We start from the raw sequence: 14,839 nt of genomic DNA, 5'->3' as shown, positions 1-14,839 counted from the left end.
TGCTGACAGTATTTAAACATAGCTCTCCCCGAAGGGGAGGAGAGCTAGCTGGCCAGGACAGGCTTGGCTGAGCTTTCTTCAAGGGTGGACACTAGCTCAAGGGACTCACTTAAAGCAAATCGGCTTCCCCGGAACTGAAGGATGGGGGCGCTAGGGGATACTGAAGCAATCAACAGGGGGCGAAGGAAAGATTAGGAGGGAGAGATCGGGAGAGGGGAGGAAAGAGAGAGAGACCAGGAAATACCAGGGCTGCCTGTAAAAATGTCAGTTGAGTGACTCCCTGTGAAGAAGATCTTGAAGATCTATCTAAAGCTCTTTCCATACCATACCTACTCTACTGAAAATAAAGGGGAGAAACTGATTAGAAGCGTTATCAATCAAAATAGTGAACTACCCCACTTACCCTGCCTTGAACAACCTAAAAGTCCACTTCTGTAGCAATCACACAGCCAGTTCTTCCATAATGCTTGCTTCGATGTTAAAATGAACACACAACAAGCTCATTTTTTAAGGGAGAAAATAACAAGTCCTTGAGCAGAGCAGCTTTGAACTGGTCTTAAGAGCATCATGTTCCCTGTTTGGACATTTGGAAGAAAACCGTAGGCATTCCCCAAGCCTCTTAGATTTCTTGCCTACCACTACATCCAGAAACTGGATCAACACATCCCTAGGTCTACAACTGCAGTTACTAAACTTAAGACTCAAACCTTCTTCAACTAAAAGAGGTCTATCACCTGGAACAAGTTAGCCATTTTCTGATCCTCTAGTGCACAGCAAATGGCAGGTGGTGGTGGTGGTGGTGGTGGTGGGGAAATACCTCCAGACCTTTAACTCACTGTCAAAACTGTAACTGAGATAAATCCCTGCTAAGTGGACAAATTAAAATGAAACCAAAACCTGGCTCAGTCAGGAGCAGTGAGTTTCATGGGTGGGCAGACTCCACTCTTTCCCAGGACTTCAAATCAAATCGCATCTTTTTAAACTAGAGTCCAGGATTCAGCAAGAAGGGATCCCCTTCTAGGCGTGGAGACTGCTGGGAACACATATGCTAGCATGTCATTTGGAGGTCTGCTAATAAGCTGAAGGAGCACAAGACGTTTGCTTGGCTTCCTGAGCCAATAAACAATGCCATTCCAACTCTTGAAGCAGTCAACAGAAAACAGTCCCTTTTCTCCACCGTCCAACAATTCAACAAACATTTGTTCCTGTTGAACAACCTTCAGCCTGGCTCCATCTGCACCAACTCCTGAGAGACAAGCACCACGGCGGCAGCACAAATGCCCTGCTCAGGGGCCAGGCCCGGAATGCAACCCACGGCGGGGGCCACTTTCCCAACACCACGGAGTCCGGATTCTACCGTATGGAATACTCAAGAGTGTGGCCTATAGGAGGCAGAATCCCATTCACCAAATGCTGCAAAGAGGTTTTCTTTGTTCGCCATGGTACTAAGTACAGTACGTGTTAATGAACCCGGCGGTCAGGAGCACGCCTGGCATCAGGGAGCGTCCCAAGGCGAGGGTCCAAGGCAAGCCTGCCCACGCAATTCTAGGACCCTGTCCCGCACCCCAAGCATTGTTTCCCTAGTCTGGGGGTGGAAGAAGAGCTGGGGGGGGGGGTTGCCCGAGAAGACACTTGGGGCAACTCAAACCACAGACCCTCTTCGGATGCTGGGTTTCCAAGTCTCTTTCATCCCGGTTCCACCAAGAGAAACCCCTAGTTGGGAACCTGACTCCCACCGGCTCTCAAATCAAGGACTGGCAAAAAATGTGACTAGACTAGTATCCTGTGACGGACGGCCCTCTTCGCCATGTGCAAAAACCACGCCAGCACAGGCGACCCCCACTCCGCAAGCCCTGACCACGGCCACGCTGCCGGCTTCCCCTCCCGAGGCAAAGCGCCCTCTCACCCACTTCGCCACCTCTCGGGCCAGTCGAGCAGCCTTGGAGTCGTCCCTGCGCACCCGCATCCCGGGGGTGGCGGGTGTAAACTTCCGCGAACAAAAGAGTTGTCTGCAAACGATGCAGAACTTCGGGGCTCAGCGCCTTCGCTGATGCCACAAACCGAGGCTCAAGTTGAGCCTTAGAGGAGGCTGCCCAGGACGCAGCCGTCTCCCCGGCCGGCTGCCCTGCCCGCGGAGCAGACTTTCCTGCAGCGCCAGGTTTGCTCTTCCCCCTCTTGCGCGCTGACAAGTCTCACGCCTGCACCAGGGAGAGCGAGACTGAGCGCCGGCAGAAACCACCCGATCCGCCGCCTAACAAGGAGAAAGGGGGGAAGAAAGCCAGCAGCATTGGGGAAGAAAAGAGAGCGCGCAGCGCCCGCGAGCCGGGCTTCCCCCACCGGCGCCGGGGAGCACGCACCGACCCCGCTCCGGACCAGCCCCCAGGCGCGGTCGCCCAGCCAGGTCGCTTACTGTGCGCGCCGGACGGGGCCGTCACTGCTAGCGCTCGCCAAGTCGTCCGGACTGCCCGCCCGCGTCCGCCGTGCGCACGCTCTCCTGCCTGCGCCGAGCGCTTTGTACCGAGCTGCTCCCGGGGAGGAGGAAATCGACTTGTCACTTCCTGAACTGTTTGCAACTCGTCCCTTTAACTGGCCTCGGCCAGGCCGCCAGTGCTGCCGCCGGGCCGCCCGACCGCGGCTGCGTGAACTCAGCGGCGCTGTGCGGGCGGCGTCGCGGCCAGGGCGCCCAGCGTGCCGCTACGAGGTGCAGTGCGCGCAGCCGCCGGTGGGCGGGGAGTGGGGGGGTCGCGGCGCGCCTCCGGCAGGGCTGCCGGGTGTCCAGCGAACCCGCACCGCACGACCCCCGCGCCTGGAAGCCCCGGCCGCGGGAAATAGCCCCGCACGAGTCAGGACAGAAACCCAGGCCGTGTGGGCTTCGGACTGCCAGCTTCCGGGTTAGGCTTCGCAGTTTAAAAGGGATCCCATCTAGGGCGAACAGGACCGCAAGGAGTTGGGGGAGGGCCCTGGAGCGGCCACACTTTAGGATAATAAAGCACTGTTCCTGACTTTGGGTGCGATCAAAATAGAGGAATTTGTACTTCAGATGCCACATCCAAAATACATGCAACTGGCGAAGGAAGGATTTGCGGTTGCTAAGCAGAGGCAGGGCATGTTTAGTTCTGTAACTTAGGATGTTGACTTAAGTGCAGGAATGTAACCCTGATAGAATAAGCAGAGTATTTTCATTGTGCAGCTCACCTGGGGGAGGGGACTATGTTCCTTGTGAAACGAAGCCCTAGATTTCCTATCACTCCTTCCTGCTGATGTGTGTCATTAACCTAGTATCCAAAGAGATTTTTAGAGTTGTTTTTCTAAGTCCCTTTGCCTGTTTTGTGTTTTCCTTTGCCAAAAAAACAAAACACCTCATTACTTTACATGGATTGTGTCTGCACCGTTTGAATGGTTCTATTCATAAATCAGGAAACTTTTTCTGTTGCTTCTAGGAACATTTAATTGGTTTTAATCCAATGTTGAAATCCCAGTATCAAACATAAATGAACAATTAACTTTTTGAGTTTGTGTGCACTTGGGAAACTATTAGATTTCATGGCTATTGCTGAAATATTTCAGTTTGTCACCACACTGGACCTATTCTTTTCAGAAAAGCATGAGCTAACCTCATTTCGACTTACTAAAGTTCATTCCAGAGATTTTGCCATAAGATTAAGAAGTCTGTTCACCTCAGAGAGATGTGAACACAATCAGATCACCCCCAAGGAGGCCGAAAGTGTCCTAATATGCAGAATACAAAGACACTCATATCCATTAATACACTATTTTCTTTTTTAAAAGGTGTTATGGGCCCATTTTGAAAGGGGTAAGAACCACGTGTTCTGTAAAAAGAAGGCACACTTAATGTCACTTCCCTTCCAGAAGCCACCTCACCTCAGTACTACCTTAGCCTCCAAGTGCTCTAAGGACAGTTTAATGCACTAACTTTTTATTGGGAGGCCTAGAGTGACTCCTGCTGGCAAACATTCAGTTTATCCCTGCAATTACTAGTTCATCGGGTCAACTTAAAAAATCAAGATGCCAGGGGTCCTACGCCTGGAAACAATTATTGCAACCATTATTCTTGTGGCTTTCAGGACCATGTTAGTCTCATGAAATTCCAAAGATGGGGGTTATGGGCAGCTTCTTTGCTACACCATCTCCTTTTCCAAGCCTAAGCAGCCTGTTTTTCTGGTTCTTAGCCTTTCTTACCTAGGACTAAAACTCCTGCTTAAGGAGCTGAACTAACCAACGTAGGTGTCTAAATCTCAATCTTCAAGACTAAAAAGACATATGCATTGAGGCTTATGTTATTCTTCCATAAAGGTTACCACACATTTGATCCCTAATGTTAAATGTGATGGCTCTTTATTATAAAAAGTCCTGTCCACAAGGCTGTTGTATTAAGGTTTTAATTCAGAATAGACACAAAGCCAGTCAACTGAATTTAAGATTAGGTACGCAGCAGCTGGGAAGAGGGAGGGGAGTTCAACTGTCTACCTTTGTTCATGCTTAAATAGTCAGCCAAATCAGAACCAGATTTAGAGTACTACCAGACACCTAAACACAAATTCATAGGCCAATTCAGAAAGAAGTCCACAAATCTAAAAAATGACCACTTGTAACTCTGCCATTATCCTGAATAAAAACTAACTTGATTGAAGCCATGCAACACCCCGGAAAGTATAAAATGCAAGGATGACTTAGTCTCTTACTCTAAGACCAGTATGAGACCCAGGGATAAAGCAATACTGGTTCTTTTGGCTTTCCCCCAAAAGGAGGACTAGCAAATAGAGGGCTATTTGTGTGCGCAGTATGCATCATGTATCCTTCACTGAGTATCACTGTTACAGCTCCCCAACTCCAAGCTTACAGCTCTTAAGCAACAGGAGACAATAAGGGTGTATTTTATTAAGAAAGGGTGTAACCAACTATAACTTGTATCAACAAGCTAAAGAAGTGTTCACCTAAGCACATCTGTGGAGGGGAGGGTAAAGGTTGCATTTGATATATACTAAGGAGTGTCTAAAGCAGTTAGTGGGTGTTTTATTTTTATGCCTTTAGAACCAGATCAGTGTGATGTTCAAACAACAAAGAACTAAGCTTTGAAGTTTGAGTCGGTGCCAGTAACTGTTCAGTTTCACATCTAACTGTACCTATGTCTAAGAGTACACCACTAAAAATTATAAAAGAATAACCACAGGAATTCAGTTAGACTAACAAAGTGAACTAAACAAATGTCAGACATGTTATACATTGGGCCCAACAGCAGTATGCAGATGCTTGTGTACCAACCCCTTTATTCAGCTTCTAAAAGCCACTGCGCCTCTTTGTCACACTGTTGTATTAAAAGCCAGTCACTCACATTTCACACTGTTCTTTCTACATCTGAAAGGACCTTTTTTTTTCCAAGCAAAACCTTTTAAAATTGCTTATAATAGATTATGGGAAGACAGACATCACCAAATCCACCTGAAATGTTTTCAAAGAGATTGGCGACTGAAAGCAAGTTGATAGAAAATACTTCTTTGGAAAAATATGTAAAGTTTTTGGTCAGAATTAGAGGCCAAAACTCTGAGCCCATCATGGGGCAATTTTCATATGTGGATCTTACTCAGAAAAATTCTGCAATTTTTCCCACATCTACATTGAATTACAACTAATAGCCCTCCCTACCTATGAAACGCTTTACATTAATCTTTTTGTTCTTTCCTGTGCTTCTTATCCACCTATGAAAATAAGTTACAACTTTAGGGCTATAATATTTGTGTGCTTGATATATAAAGCATGATGTTTTAGCTAATTTTAAAGCATTTTGATTCTTAAAAAAAAATTGTATTTAATCCAAGAATAAGCCAAATTTATTTTCATTGAAAAATAACCACAGCAGTGAATTTAATGATACCAATCTCACTCCTGGGATACAAAATAAAAGTTGAAAGCAGTTTGGAGAGGAATGACTATTGAAATCTGCACGTGAAGCTGTGCAGCTTTGTAACCGAACGTCTAGCACCATTGAGGTACGAAAGCATGCCAGCTGGGACGGCATTGTGCACCACAAAGTGTGGGTTGTAAGCCTATGTCCTAAGCACAAACCCTGGTTTCCAAGTTGGCAGGTGCTGAAAACACAGCAAATGTCACGCTTGCAACTCACTGGATGGAAGACCTCTGGGTAAGGCAAACTAAAAGCTAAAAAGAACAGAGTGAGAGTTAAAACTTGAAAATTAAAACAATTCAGTAGTATCTTTTTAAAAAAATTCCTAGTGACTTTTATTATTATATGCTATAAGAAAACATAGGGATGAAAAGCAGGCACTGAAGTACATTCACAGTAAATAAAAAGGAAAAAGTGTAATAACGGCATTCAGTTACTAGCATATGAAAATTTACTAAACCAATCTTATTATTCCAATATTAAGCTTCAAAAACAAAATCTAGGGGGCTGGAGAGATTATTCAGCAGTTTAGAGCACTTATTGCTATTGCAGAGGAGCTGGGTTCAATTTCTCCCATTTAATGGTGGCTCTGCCCTCTTCTGGCCTCCACAGGCACCAAGCACACACCTAGTGCACATATATACATGCGGGCAAAATATTCACACACATAGAAGTAAATAATTGTTAAGAATGAACAAAAACATATGCTCTGATGTATGTATAGCAACTGAAGTGACTTTAGTGTCACTACCACACAACTAGCCATCTACAATGTGCCTATTACTCCACCAAAAACATAGCTAAAGACAAGGCACAGTATTTTCATATTGCCCTATGTTTAACTTAGAAAATATCTCAACTACACTCCTGAACTATATTCACATGTCCTGTTTTCCAGTAAAAACCATTTCGAGCTTTTTCTTATTCTTTAAAATTCATTTAGTATTTGCAATACAAGCCCAATTGTTTTTCTCTGTTGAGTCTCTCATATAAGTCACTGCCTCAAGGTAAACCTAATTTAATTTGGACATACTGATAAGCTAAAAACTACTGATATCCTTCCTATTTCCCTCAAAAGGACATTTTCCACTCATTATCAAGCAACCAGGCGTAGTTCATGATTTACCAGAGCTTAAATATACAATCTAATCCCAAATCCTTTGGGTTTAAACTACGAAGTGGGAAATTTTGTGTCTGGGTCTAACCAGGAGGGACTGGCGCATGAGAACATGAGAACATCCCCTAGCTTGCAAGCTTCTGAATCTCTTCCCCTGTCCTCAGCAGTTTGCCAGTCTGCTGTATTCAAAAGCTAAGGTCTTTTGTTTTCCTTCACACCCGTCACTTTAAGAGGGATGACATTCCCCTAGTTCTTTGTTTTTCTTCCCTACCAGTTTTGTATGAGTTCTCCTGAAGGTGTAGTGCATCCATACCTGAAGCATAAAGGGAGAGATATGACTATAGAGCGGAGGGATTAGTTTCAGTGGTAGAGTGCTTGACCAGCATGCATGAAGCCCTAGGTTTAATCCCTGGTATTTGGGGGGGGGGGGGGACGTGAGGGGAGCAGGGGAATAACTAGTATGAAAGAGAAGTTGACTTCCTATTTTAAAGAATAAATTTATAGGTGAGGGACAAAAAGAAAAAAAAAATCTCAAGACTTGGTAAAAGTCAGGTTAGTGAATCATTGTTCTGTTAAACCACCTTGATCATAGTGTTCTAAAAACATGTCAACCTTTAAAGAAATTTCTTTAAAATGGTACAAATACTTGTTGGGCATGATAGCAATTGCCTATAACCCCAAAACTTGGAAAGCTGAGGTAGCCAGGACTATAGTGACGCTCAGGAAAAAAACAAAATTGAAAACCTACAATTTACTTCACAGGCTTATAATCCCAGAAGTAGGGAGGCAGAGGCAGGAGGCTCCCTGTGAGTTTGAGGCCAGTCTAATCTACGCAGTGAATTCTAAGCAGTCAGAACTACATAGCAAGATCGGGGTGGGAGTGGGATAACTATAAAAGATTTAAAATTTCCTGGGGTCAACTAGAAAAAGCAGCAGGGCTCGGGTCTGACAGTTCTACAGATGATGCTAGGCACTCTGAATCTATTCACCTAACTATCAATGAGAAGGCTGAAGACATGCTTTCTAGACTAGCATGAAAAAGTGGTTCCCTGCACCTTCACACACTCCATTGTCAATTCCAGCATAAACTAAGGACAGATTGGATAAACTACCATTACTCAACATCAAACAATATAAATGGCAGTTAACTTACAGCAGGGAAAGAAATGTGACTCAAATCAAAGAAATCAAGCCTGGATGGTATAAAGTAGAAACTTGCTGTAACATGTCAGTCCACTGCGTCTTAACTAGCCAGTAAAACCCAAGACCAACTCTATTCTCATGAGACCCAGCATCCCTATTTAGTAACCCTCGGAATCATGCCTTGCCTCAGATCTAATGAAGAAAAGTGCAGTAACCTTGCCCATTTGTTTTCAGTTCAAATACATTAACATTTTCACCACCACATCTACACTTCTTTTTTTTGTTTGTTTGTTTTTGTTTTTTCGAGACAGGGTTCTCTGTGTACCTTTGCGCCGTTCCTGGAACTCACTCTGTAGACCAGGCTGGCCTCGAACTCACAGAGATCTATCTGCCTGCCTCTGCCTCCTGAGTGCTGGGATTAAAGGCGTGCGCGCCACCAACTTCTTACCATTTATTACTACTTAAAAGATCATGTTCTCGCCGGGCGGTGGTGGCGCACGCCTTTAATCCCAGCACTCGGGAGGCAGAGCCAGGCGGATCTCTGTGAGTTCGAGGCCGGCCTAGGCTACCAAGTGAGTTCCAGGAAAGGCGCAAAGCAAAGCTACACAGAGAAACCCTGTCTCGAAAAACCCAAAAAAAAAAAAAAAAAAAAAAACAAAAAAAAAAACAAAAAAAAGATCATGTTCTCAATCTGAAAGGTGTTTTTCCATGCACTCTGAAACACAGGAAAATATCTACAAATTCAGCATGGTGGCATTTATTCTTCATTCTCTTTCTACGTAAGAAGGTGCTTGCTTCAGCACAGTCCAAGTTAGAGGCTAAGGAACGTGTAACCTTGGCTGTTCTGGAACTCACTGATCCGCCTGCCTCTGCCTCCAAAATGCTGGGATTAAAGGTGTGCGCCCAGAATTATTTCAAGGATGTTTTGAAAGGCCTACCTTTCCAGATGTTCTTTCTTTCTCTGACTCCTCAACACTCATTTAATCACTCCTATAATACAAACACCTTTCAGTGGAACTGAGTACATTAACGTGGTAGCACTGAGAGGTAAAATCCTAATGATTCTCCTCTTAGTTCCAATGGGAAGAAGGGTTCTTGGAGGAAAGAGTATTTATTTATCTGGCACTAAGCTGCTTGCCATGTACCTTTGCAATATTCACAGCCCTGCTGGGTAGAGTCCACACCTGGTTCTCTCTACCTATCAAGCCTGCTTCAAAGAAGTGGACAAACAATAGTGCCGCCTTGACTATGCATGACATGATATAACAAAGTTCAGTTTCTGGGCTGAGACGGGCTCAGCGGTAGAATGCTCGCCTTACAGGCCCAAAACCCTAGGGTTTATGCCACAGCACCACCAAAACAAAAAGGGAAAACAAAAGTCTTTTTCATCAGCAGGATAAGCAGTTACAGGACAAACTGACAGGCCGCCTAGGCAGGAGGTACAAAAAGACAAGAGTCTCTGCTGCAGAAGAGAAGCATCTCAAAGCCCAAGGCCTTAGAGTGACAAAGTGAGTCATCTGGGAGTATTCAGTTGCTTGCATTTTGTACGCAGAGGAATCAGGGGAAGATTCGTTAGAGTATCATGATTGTTCCTTGGACCTCATCTTAATCTTACTGTTCTATATGTAAGATGGAAGCAGACTAAACAATAAGATGCAAATTTCTAAATTTATTGGTCAAGTCATCTCTATGGCCAAATGAATACAAACTGAATAATCAAACATATATCAGAAACAATCAGTCACCAAGCACAAGTTTTTTCAGATTAAAAAAATATTCATTTGCTTCAAATATTTTATTACACAGGCATACACATCTTTTTAATAGACAGATACCTTGGTTTAAGAGCCATCAAGCTACCCAACAACTGATACTTAGTAAATGGAGTGTGTAATGTCCTCATATATATTAGAAATCTATTTTGTAGGCCTTGTTCATTCAATCCTAATTTTTAGGGATTTTTGCTGGTTCCTTCCCTAAAACCATACATTGAAGCCCTAAGCCCCAATGCAATAGTATTTGTAGGTGAGGCCATTATGAAATAACCAAGGTTAGGAGAGGTCATGAGATCAGTGTCCTCACACAGAGACCCTGAGAGGTTGTGAATTTGTTCTCTTTCACACACAGAAGTCATGTGAACATACAAATAGCAGCCACCTACAAGCCAAGGAACAAGATAAAACAAACCTGGGGACAGGCATGGTGATGTACAGTGGGTAAAGGTGCCAGCCACCAAGCCTGACAATCTGAATCCAATCCTTGGGACCCACATGGTAGAAGGAAAGAACTAAGCATACAAGTTGTCCTCTGACCTCCACATGCATGTGACTCACACACACACACACACACACACACACACACACACACACACACACAAAATAAATAAATGTAAAAAAGCATTGGTGATGGTACCTTGCCAGCACTTTGGAATTCCAGCTTCCAGAACTCTGAGAAAGAAATGGCTACATTTTAGGCCACCCAGTTTATAGTATTAATGGTATCTGAGCTGCATGAGTAGGAAGGAACTTAAAAGTAAAGTACGGTTCTATGGGAAATGGTGCCTGCCACCAATCCTGATGACCTGAGTTTGATCTCTGGGGCCCATATACTTGAGACAGCACATCCACACCAACATGTATATGCACATACATGCATGTGCATACACCAAATAAACAAAACATTTTTTTTTTCTTAAAGTTTACCTTTTTATCTTTTTCCTGTGACAAGGTTTCTCTGTGTGGCCCTGGCTGTCCTGGAACTCACCCTGTAGACAAGGGTGGCCTTGAACTCACAGAGATCCACCTGCCTCTGCCTCCAAAGTGCTGGGATTAAAGCTGTGCACCACCACCACCCGGCACGTTTATCTACAGAATGTCCATGACTTATAAAGAAAGGAAAGTGGTTTCTCTAGGTCCAATCCCTTTGATTCTTACTCTTCTACACAACAGATTCACTGACTGACTGAGTCACTGACTTTGTGGTACTGGAGAGAAATCCAGGACCTTAAACATGCCAGACAAGAACTGTACCAATAAGCTGTACTCCTAGCCCTCTTAAACAGACTTTACACAAACTATCTGTAATCATTCAATGAAAGGAACCAAGAGAAGTCAACTAAATTTCAAATTCAAAAATAACCTATTTCATTTGTTTCAAGTCCTTAGTCAAACAGAATGAACAAAATGATCTCTTCTGTTTCTGTAGCATCTTTACCATAGGAGCATCCCACAGGAAAGCTGCCTCACTAAATGAACAAACCTTTGAAAGAACAGTTTACTTGATAGTGAGGTAAGATACTTATAATATGGCCTTTTAGTTTAATCTAGTTAATTACTTTTTAATTAAACAATAACCATAATAATTGGCACAACTATAAGTCTATGTGGGACTTTATCCTATCTCTAGAGCAAACTATATTATCAATTATTTGACTCAAGAAGCTTTTTTCACAGAATCAGAGCTTTCCTTCTAAGCCTGCTATGGCTTGCAAGGGGATAAATACATCAAAACTGTGTCTGACTTATAACTACTCAAAAATAATAAATATTACTCTCACTCAAACAACGGTATAAAAGCAGGCTCACTGAAACATCTCCAAGGTTCCCTTTATAAATGACAGACATGAGTTATCCCTCACAGCTCTAGGCTTCCCTCCCAAAGCTTGTGCATGGCTCTTTAACTCAGACAATGCGAAAGTCTATTAAATACCATACTATAATTTTCCCCATTCAAACTCCAATGAGGCTTCTACAGAAGACATGGAAGGAAAACCTAATTACCATTGCTTCAGTGCATCTAAATTTATTTCCTCAGCAAATCAACAGAGTAAGGGCTAGATGCTGTCACAGAAAGGCAGGCGGATATGGAATATAAACTGCTCTTTCCTCCACTCTTCCTCCCTGTGTCTCGCCTCTCCAAGTTCCATGGTTGGAAATCATCCTAATATTTTCTTTAAGCCAGGATGTACTAAAATTAGACAGGAACAAAGGCCTGACATTTTCATATTAGCAAGGGGTTAGGAAGCAAATCTGAACTTGAAGCACCCACACTCATCTACATTTAGCCTCTTCCTCTCGAGTCTTTCCTTTCGAAAGCAGCAAGAGGCAACAGCAAGAACCAACCCAGTTCAGTTTCTACTCTGCTACTGTCCCTGACAACAAACTATTTCATCCACCGTGCATCAGTGAAGACCCCTAATCAACTGGAGTATTCCATATTTCTTTCTAAGCTACTCTGGTATTCTCTAGGACATATAATTGCTGGATCATGTGCTAACGCTTATGGCTTGGGGAAAACGGAGAGATTACACTCACTTTTTTTTTTTTTTTTTTTTTTTAGTTTTTCGAGACAGGGTCTCTCTATGTAGCTTTGCGCCTTTCCTGGAACTCACTCGGTAGCCCAGGCTGGCCTGGAACTCACAAAGATCCACCTGGCTCTGCCTCCCGAGTGCTGGGATTAAAGGCGTGCGCCACCACCGCCCGGTTTACACTCACTTTTTTTAAAAGTAGCTTCCAGGCACTATACACAATAAAAAATTAGACACTAATTTATCATTTTCTGATACAGTAATAACAACAACATGTAAAAATGTAACACAGGGCTAGACAAGTGGCTCAGCAGTTAAGAGCACTTCCTGCTCTTACAGAAGATCAGTTCTAAGCACCCACATAAGGTAGCTCACAACTGCCTGTAACTCCAATTCCAGGAGATCCAACACGCTCTTCTTTTGACCTAGATGGGCACTCACCCAAATGGCATATTTTTACAGAGACAAATAAAGAAAAAAATTAAAAATTGTTTTTAAAAATGTGCCATTTCTTCAGGAAAACAAGAAAACAGTTTCCTCTAAAAATTGAAAACTAGACATGGGGGTTTTATGACTTGTTCTATTACTTGCTGGGCAGTAATTTACAAACATTTTTTAAGATACAATGGACTGCTTGGTCTTCTTCAGTCTTCCTCACAACACTATCAGCATGACAAAAGTACATTCTCTCAGCTCATACATGCCCGGTTTTTGAAGTTCTACTCCACAAAAGCAGAACACTGATATAGTCATGTCTTAGGAATTATTCTTATCCTTTTAATTTGGCTTCCCTGGGTCTAAGCTCCAAGTCCACACAGTGATAGCCTGAAATTCCGCTAGAGAAACCCTTTTATTAATGATTAGTCTAACTCACTGTGTTATAAAGATTTTTAAAACTCAGTAAGTACCCACTCAAGCTCTCTTTTTTTCGTGGTTACTAGAGCCCATCTTGACATCTAAGCTGGAAATGAATGATCTTTCAACAACACTCCAGGGATTTTACTAAGGTCATATTCAATCATTCATTAGGCCTGGTACCCGGTGCTTTTCAGAGTTCCATTGTAGAGCTGGTTTTATTCAGCATTTATGTAGCCTGTGGGCTTGGGTATTTGTCTGCTTAATGTTGAGTTTCATTTCTATGCCCCTAACATAGGAATCCATCAATTGACCAAAGAATTTCAAACTATTCCTTTACTTTCTAACAAATTGCATGGTGTGTATGAAGAATACATTAGCATTAATTTTCTTCCATTAACTGTTAATAAGACATGTTCCTGCATTCACACTTCATCTAAAGACATCTCTGTTTCCTGCCTGACCAAAAGAAATGATAAGGATTTTCTAATTTTTTCCCCCAGTATGTCTCTAAATCTACTGTGTTCCTTGCTTCCCACAGCCAAGCTCCAAGTTGTGGCAGCCTTCTTCCAGTAAAATATACTGGACAAGATCCTTTCAGAGGCCATCTACACCCCTGCAATTAGCTGGAGTGGTTACTACTGTGCAACACAAGACACTTGGTCTCTTGCCCTGAAAGCTGAGCACTGTTTCTGCAAAAGATAGATCCTAGTTCTTAGAGGCAAAAACAGGAAGTCAAAACCCAGGTCTCTCCCTTGGAGACAAACTGATTGTATTTGTTCTTATTTTCAGTGTAGGCCACCAGACAGAAAAAAGGTCAGATACATTCATACTATGTATATAGAGACACAAATCTATAAAGTGGGAAAATTGCATAGTTTGAGCAGGGTGTGGTAGCAAACTCCTATAATCCCAACACAGAAGATTGAGGCAGAAAGATCAAGGATCAGAGTTCAGGGCTATCCTCAGCTGCAAAGGAGGGTCAAAGCTTGCTTAGATTACGTGAGACCTTGTCTCAAAAAGGAGGAGAGGAAAGGAAAAAAAAAAAATCAAACAATTATATATGTGCCTCAAAAACTGAGGTTTCTACAGGAATGAGAATAGATGAGAATGAACCCTGTCAGCATGCAGTGGTACACTGCAGCAGTACAGAAATTTTATAAATGTATAAAAGGTATTAAGGTCTTTTATATATGTTTGGCTCCCTTCTTTTCTCTAATAGAAGATTGCATGCACATTGGAGAGGAACAAGAAGAAAAATAAGCTTGTTACTACAATGGGGGAAAAAAAATCAAGTACTTATTTTAAAATGGCTTTAATCAAGCTAGTGTCAGGTTTGAATCACAAACCAAAGTGTCAGTTCCCAAAAGAAACTCCAACTTGAATACCTGGTTAAAACAAAATGTTCTCCATACTTTCTATTTGTTAAGTTGTGGAGCCTGACCAGCTACCTGCAGCATTCAGGCCTGAATCCCCATGGACCTGCAGGTTCCCT

At 43.1% G+C, this 14,839-nt stretch overlaps 1 protein-coding gene across 3 annotated transcripts in view; it reads right to left on the bottom strand.

Annotated features, from left to right (window-relative positions):
* Positions 1–14,839, bottom strand: part of Eef1akmt2 (EEF1A lysine methyltransferase 2) — an 82,872-nt gene that overhangs the window by 33,903 nt on the left and 34,130 nt on the right. For 2 of the 3 annotated variants that reach the window (XR_009379798.1, XR_009379801.1), the window contains exon 7: positions 5,822–6,177. The exons of the other annotated variant lie outside the window; for it this stretch is intronic. The gene's annotated coding sequence lies outside the window, so the exon portion shown is untranslated. Of the gene's footprint in view, positions 1–5,821; positions 6,178–14,839 lie in introns of those variants that run through there. 3 annotated transcript variants of the gene reach the window in all.

Source organism: Peromyscus eremicus, chromosome 1 (assembly GCF_949786415.1).
Source record: "Peromyscus eremicus chromosome 1, PerEre_H2_v1, whole genome shotgun sequence".
NCBI lineage: Eukaryota > Metazoa > Chordata > Mammalia > Rodentia > Cricetidae > Peromyscus > Peromyscus eremicus.
This window is presented reverse-complemented; position numbering and strand designations above follow the sequence as displayed.